This window comes from Helianthus annuus, chromosome 13 (assembly GCF_002127325.2).
Source record: "Helianthus annuus cultivar XRQ/B chromosome 13, HanXRQr2.0-SUNRISE, whole genome shotgun sequence".
NCBI classification, from domain to species: Eukaryota; Viridiplantae; Streptophyta; class Magnoliopsida; order Asterales; family Asteraceae; genus Helianthus; species Helianthus annuus.
The window spans coordinates 5,832,083-5,839,689 of record NC_035445.2 but is presented as its reverse complement, the minus strand read 5'-3'; the positions used below and the strand labels follow the sequence as shown (position 1 = coordinate 5,839,689).

The 7,607-nt window shown below is 37.5% G+C and overlaps 1 long non-coding RNA gene across 1 annotated transcript; it reads right to left on the bottom strand.

Moving 5' to 3' along the window:
- Positions 1 to 5,047: 5,047 nt before the first annotated feature.
- LOC110897623 lies at positions 5,048 to 6,769 on the bottom strand. The gene is made up of 4 exons (XR_002568810.2): positions 6,696 to 6,769; positions 6,565 to 6,622; positions 5,410 to 6,247; positions 5,048 to 5,313 (listed from the first exon to the last, which is right to left on the bottom strand). It is a non-coding gene; the product is annotated as an uncharacterized LOC110897623 (long non-coding RNA).
- Between the last annotated feature and the right edge of the window lie 838 nt (positions 6,770 to 7,607).

The following is a 7,607-nucleotide window of genomic DNA, read 5'->3' as shown; positions in this document are numbered from 1 at the left end:
TGCTCACAAGTTCTTTGGATCCAACAACAATTGCGGGACTACGGTTTTGAATTCCTAACTACTCCTATTTACGTTGATAATTCTGCTGCTTTAGATATCACTAAAAATCCTGTGCAGCATTCAAAGACCAAACACATCGAAATCAAATATCACTTCATACGTGATTGCTTTGAGAAAAGGCTAATCGATGTTGTTAAGGTCCACACCGATGACCAACGTGCCGACTTATTTACCAAAGCTTTTGACAAATCCAGATTTGACTTCTTATTATTGGTAAATGGCATTAAGGTCAAGCAAGAGTAAACCAACATCGGAAAATCATTTTTGTAAATATCTTTGTGTTTTAAATTTATCTTAGTTTATTGATTTTAGGGGGAGTAAATCCAAAAATCTGAAAATCCAAAAACATCGAAAAATTTCAAAAACACAAAAACAATAGAAAAACAAAAATGAGTTTCCTGGAGAGCAAAAGAGAAAATGATAGTACATCAGTGGTCTATCCAAACCTCTTTAAACCTTAAATGAAAAACGATAAGCAGCTCTATATAAGATGTATCGGTAGGCTCACAATCATTTTAAAGTGTGCAGGGTGATATAAATCTTAATCGACTGAAGACCAGGTGGGAACCATTCATTGGCATATGGTCTTAGTACCGAAATTTCGTTTGATAGATTGCCGAGGTTCTGAGATATTCGGTCTTTATGCTGCTTATCATCTGGGTATCATGGTTGTATCTTTTACCGAAAAATAACGGGGACGCAAGTCTAGATCTTCCATGATACTATACATACGTGTACATATTACATACTGCATTCGACCTCAATAAGTGATAAACAATCACATGTCCAAATCAAATAAGTGATAATATATCACATTTATCCGGGTGTCAAGTTCGAATCTCTGCTGTACGGAAGTACTGACCTGTTCACGGACTTGCACCTGTGCCCTCATGCATATGAAAATCAAGTTCCTCATCAATAAGTGATTGTATCACATAGGGCTTGTTTTCAATTCAAAATAAGTGAGTACCTCACATTTTATACGGTCAAACAGATGATAATCGGTATACTCACCGGTAAGATGAACTCTCGTGCATACCTTGATACGGGAATGTGTCGTGATGTGGATCAACACCGGTCGGTAAGTATAAATCATACCTTAACGTATCCCCTCGCCATGATTACATCTGATAAGTTGAGCTTAAGTGGACAACAATACCGATAATTGTTATAGGATGCTTATCTTAATGTTAACTAACTGAACAACAAGAGTGTTTTGGCATGACCGTACACTGATATGATTCTCTTACCCTCGAAACTCGCAAAAAGAATGTCTGTATATATTTATTTACTGCTTAACTTTTATTGTTTTTCTTTTAAACAGTTTCGTCGTTTGGTGCATATCAGCACGACATTAGCGGTGATGTCGTTTGATAACACTCAAAGGATTTTAAATTGTTGTCTTTTAATTTCAAAAATACCAAAAAGATTTTAGGCGTGTTTTAATATAAACTTTATAAAAGCCAAAAAGATTTTTCTTTCTACTTTATTTTCGATCGTACGATGTTGGAGCTCGAGTCTTCGTTACCTGAAACCTGAACGAAAACCGAATTGACTAAATCTTCATAAACGGTCGAAATTTGCATGTTTTGAAAGTTAAAGACTAAAATTGACAAATTTATTAAACTTTCAAACTGTCGGACGGTGTTTGATTGTGACATGGTCATTCGTGTGTCACTTGTTTATGATTAACTATATTCCAAGCAGTTGTTCTCATTATGCGTTTAGATTTCTTGCACGTGCAGATTCTAAAGGCTAGGAGAACATGGTCGATGACAAGCTTCGGGATGAAGACACAACGTGAAGGCACTCAACTGATGAAGATGATCGAGTTGCCACTGGCCATCATCAACACCACAAGGAACTCACTTCATAAAGTTAAAGTATTTCACGAGCATAACTCAGGGGGAGCTTATGTTAAGGGGGAGTTTGTCAACACACTTCCTACATGATACGGGTAGTTTGTTGATACACTCTCTGCTTTCAAGACGTGAAGACTTTGAAGATCCTCCGACATTGAAGACTTGAAAGGACATCAGAGTTTTGGGAACTCGAAGACCAAAGACCGTCGAAGTTCGAGACGAGTCTACAACTATAGAAGATAAAGACAAAGCTACAGCCAAGGGGGAGTTTGTTGGTGCACTTGTGTCTGTACTTTGTCTGTATTCGGTCTATATGTAAACGATGTCCAAGTTAGCCTTGTAAGTTTGACCAAGTCAACTATCCTCCTAGTTTGACTTGGCCAAACAGTTGGTAAATATTGAAAGATGTTCTCTGTCGAAGGATAGCCTCGAAGGATACTGTTGATCCTTCGAGGTGCTCGAAAGATATGCTTCGAATGATTAGACCTCGAAAGGTGATCTTTCGAGGTCCTTGCTGATCCTTCGAAAGCCCTATATCCGAAAGATGATCCTTCGGACCATCTATCGGATCCTTCGACCAGACATCATGAGCTGGGTATATATATACCCATGCAGTGTAGTGTGAGGACAGAGATGCACACAGACAGACAGAAAGGCAGTTGAGAGCATTCTGTCCGAAACACACACACACACACACTTTGAGAGTTTGCAAACTGAATGTAAACACTGTGCTTGTAACCGGAAACTTTCTACGCATTAATACAAGTGGTGTTAATCGTTGAGTCTTGTGTGTTCTTGTGTTTGTTCTTGCATCATCCCGGTTTGCTCGCTAGCTTGGATTCCGCACTCGCTAGTGAGTTTGTATAACAAGGTTTAGGTTCGTTATCCTCCGCGAAAAGGGACCTACATAGACTGAAAATATGAGAGAACACAGACACAAGAAGTGAGAGCACAGAACACACACACACACTGTGAGAGTTTACAGAGTATATTTGTAAACATTGAGCTTGTCACTGATCTTTTCATACGTATTAATACAGGGGTGTTAATCGGTGAATCTTGTGTGTTGTTTATTTGCGTGTTCAATCTCGGTTTGCTATCTCGGTTGGATTCCGCACAACCGGGGTGGCTTGTATACAAGGATTAGGCGACTAGATCCTCCTAGCCGGACCTACATTGGACTTGTAGGTTATGGATTTGGATCTTCATGTTTTATTATGTGCGTATGTAGGGTAGATTTGGAACTACATGTCTTCATGTATGATAATATTCTATAAGTAACTGCTTTTTTATGCTTGATTGACAGTGTCAAAAAGGATGGGGCAAGTCATGGATCACTGGTGTCATAAAAGCTTTTTTGCTATATTTCTTTGTTGCAGAAATTCAGAAAACAGGTAAATATAATATTTCATTCACATCAATAGTATTACTAGTTAGCCCATTAACATAGAACGTTGTGTTTTGTTAGGTAATTTATACGGTTTCAGTTGCAAGTATAAACTGAAGACGTTAGTTTTGGTTGCAAGTATGAAGACTTGGGTTCGAGGGTTATTGTATATCACTTTCATCTTTACACATTTATATATTTGTGTTACTTTGAAACTTCTTTTAATTTGTGTTAGTTTAAAACCTTTATAATTTATATGTTTGGTTAATTTATATTGGAATTTATTGAGAATTTTTTATGAAATTATCTAGAAATTGAAATAAATAATTTTTTTATTAGCCTGAAACACCAAAAGATGCGGTTCTAAAACCGCATCTCTTACGTATATTAAGAAAAAGTAGTTTATTTTTTAATATATCAAAAGATGCGGTTCTAGAACCACATCTTTTGGACCCGCATTATTTGACACATAGCCAAAAGATGCCATGCCATAAGATGCGGGTCTATAACCGCATCTCATAGCCAATTTAACCGCATCTTTTGATCAAATTTGTACTAGTGTACAATAAAACCAAGACTGATTTGTCTGATCACAACTATACATACTCCAAAGAAGATGAAAGAAAATTGATGGATAAGAATTTAAAATCAAACAACACACACTGATTTTGAAAGATCCGGAAGTCTGATTCCATGAATCATTGAAAATAAAGCAATGCAATTCCAGCTAATCTGACGAATGGTGTTGTTCAAATCCAGGTTATCTGACCAATGAGCGGTGTTCATGTGGGAGGGAAGAAAGCTTTTGTGTTTTACAGGAAACTACTGCAAATTGAATTGAATCCCGTTCTGACCAATCTTGCCCTAAGGGGAACAACAATTCTATGCCATTTTACTTTTAGCATGCGACTAAAAAGTAAAACAGATCTCTTTTAGCTGTCCAGTTTTGGGATGAGCTGGAGGAAAACATGGAAATCTCACCACAACTTTGAGATCAGTCCATCTCCTTGAAAGACTAGTGGCTCTAAATTTCCCAATTATGTGCACCAATTTCTATCTATGCATGATCATAATCTATGCAGTGTCCCGTTGGACGCCAAAGCAAAGGATTGAATTTTGAATGATACGCTAATAAAACGTGGTGGATCTCATATATCTTTGTTTAGATCTTGATATCTTGAACACTTCTTTTTGAGCATAGATTTGGGCTTAAGATAAGTCCCATGTTTGACTTGGGATTTTCCGACTCTGACCACCTTGTAAATTTAAACGTGTTACATTCACATTGCAACTTCCTATGAGTTTGTGGTCTCAACACCAAAGCTCTCATCGTTCACATAAAATGGCATGACTCGGTTTCATCACCTGCCATATATCTTTTCACTAAAGACTATAAATTTTCAAACAATCCATCAGAGATCTCTTAAGAAGCAACCAAAGTTTTTTTGAATTGATGATCAACACCTTCCAGCAACTCCATAAGACTGATATGAAAAATAGAGGGCAATTATAAATCATGATTGATTTTACCAAAATATTATACAAAGATACCAAACCAGATTCAGTATAAATATTTTGCCATCTTGTTGACTCAATCAATCCCTAACAATGACCTTTAATTTTAGATTCTATTATATACAAACTTAATTGTGTTAAAAATATTATCTTGGTCTAGTTTTCATTATAAAATGTGTGTGATATTCAAAATCAGGAGGAATATGATAGTTAAGATCCGCAATTCACAAAACCTGCCAATTTCCAGTTTTTCTTCGCAACTCACAAACAGACTACATAAAGATAGTAATTATATAAACATCCTAAAACTACTTAAACGTTATTCATTTAATTCACATATTAACATCATAACATTGCATAAAACGTGTAAAGCTACATCATGTCATCATCACCGCCATTGTCTTCGTGTTCGTCGTCTTTATCCGTGACTTGATTTCAACTCGAAGTGACTTCATCTTGATCGATGAAGGGGTGGGTCGGCGGATTTATCTAGCATACACACATATATACACAAAAAAATCAAGAAATTAACAAAATATGTAACAAAATAAAGAGGAAATTCAACTTAAAACAAACTTTACTAACCGATTTAGAGGAGAATTTGGTGAAATTGATGAGAATGAACCGATTTGGGGGAGAATCCGTGAGAAAGGTGAAGGGTTTGGTGGGAAATTGGGAGAAAGGGTGAGTTTTGTAATGTAGGTTGTAATACAAACAACGGTTTGGTTTCAGTTCCTTGTTCATCAAGTGAAGAATGTTGGAGCGCGATTGAACATGATAGTTTTATTCTTGGTTTTATATATTCGGCAAGAATCTTCGCGTTGTGAACAAGTTCATGGGGGATAAAGATATGCCAAATGTTATATCGTATTACTATGGGAAGTTTTATAGAAGCAGTGAACACCAAAACTGGTCAATGTATCAAAAAAAAGAATTAAGAAGTCACTTCCTGGAAAAAAGATTTTCAGAGGGTGGAGGCTGCAAGAGCTTTTGTCTCGATTGCTTTCTAATGTGACCGACGAGTGTAAAGCTAGTTTGACTCAGGTACTTTGTTTACTATTGACTACTCTATAGTTAGAACAATCGGTTATTAATGTATGGTTTCTTGCAGGTAATTAAAATGTTTGAGGAGGGAAAACTTTTGTTTGAGAAGTATGTGTTCGCTTTAAGGGATATGACGGGCCTCGATCTTCTTGTACAAGCCGTAGCCATTGGCAAAGGAAAAGAAGACCTTACTATGAGTTTGTGATCTCCGCACCAAAGCTCTCATCGTTCACATTTAATGGCATGACTCGGTTTCGTTACCTGCCATATATCTTTTCACAAAAGAGTGTAAATTTTCAAACAATCTATCATAGATCTCTTAGGAAGCCACCAAAGATTTTTGAATTGACGATCAACACCTTCCAGCAACTCCATAAGACTGATATGAAAAATAGAGGGCAATTATAAATCATGATTGATTTTACCAAAATATTATACAAAGATACCAAACCAGATTCAGTATAAATATTTTGACATCTTGTTGACTCAATCAATCCCTAACAATGACTTTTAATTTTAGATTCTATTATATACAAACTTAACTGTGTTTAAAAAAATTATCGCTAGGTCAAAGATACGCAATTCACATGAAAAAAAACTCAAATCAAATTAGAAAACGTAGATCGATCCACAAAATCCGCTCAAAATTTTTATAGAAAACGTGCTAAATTTGCAACAGATTTAAGACGAAGTTACCTGAGATGAGATCGTCCTCCGAAATCCTATAAGCAGTCAACGATGTTTCTTCAACACCCTGCACAATGAGATGAATTCTCAGTCATGAAAAAATCGAAAGGCAAAAACTGATGACCGACGATACCACTCACAGATGATTTTGCGATATCAGTGGGCTCGATTTCATCAAACACGGACCATACTGCGGCCATTGTCTGACGGCAGAATATAACCTAACAAAAGAATGACAACGATAGTAGGCTTTTATAAGTGGATCACCCAACAAAAATTTACAGTTTTTGCCCTTTTTTAATTTTCACTCTACCCCCTCGGTTTATTTCTGTAAGTGTAATCGTTCATATCTTCAAGTTGTAATTTTACATCCTAATATTTTTTCCCACCTAGCTATGGTTTTGTAGGTGAACAAACATAGGTAGCCGGGAGTTAACATACCTGGGTGGTTGTTTCACAAAAGTCAACTTCGGGTAAGTCATTGTTGGTTCATAATAAATGTGTTCTTGACGTCCTGTGTCCCGGTCCTGTGCTCGGCGCCGGGTGCTTTGCACCCTCCTGATTACCACTGGGCGTGCCTTGTTATATGAGATTACATTCTTAGGGTCTGTTTGGTATGGCGTAATAGAATGGATGGATAATGGAATGGACGAGGTAAAGGAATGGATCATTATCGTTCTCTATCTTGTTTGGGTACCATGTGAGAATGAAAAAAATCATTACTTTGTGCTGTTTGGTAGCCAAGAAAAGACAAAGTAATAAAATCGGTGGTGAGTAGCGGTGGTCCGTGAAGATAGGTGGTATTGGTAGACCACAGAGGTGATAGGTGTTAGTTGTGGTGGTGGTTGGAGGTGGTGGCAGTGGTGGATGGTGGTGGGGCAGAGGTGGGTGGCATCGATGGTGATGGTTGCGGGTTAAGGTAGGGGCGGAAGCAGGTGACGGCGGTGGCGGGGCAGATGTGGGTCATGGCGATGGTAGTCGTGGGGGTAGTGGTGGTAGTGTCAGCAGTGAGTGATGGACGGTGGCAGTGGAGGTGCATGACGGTAGGAATT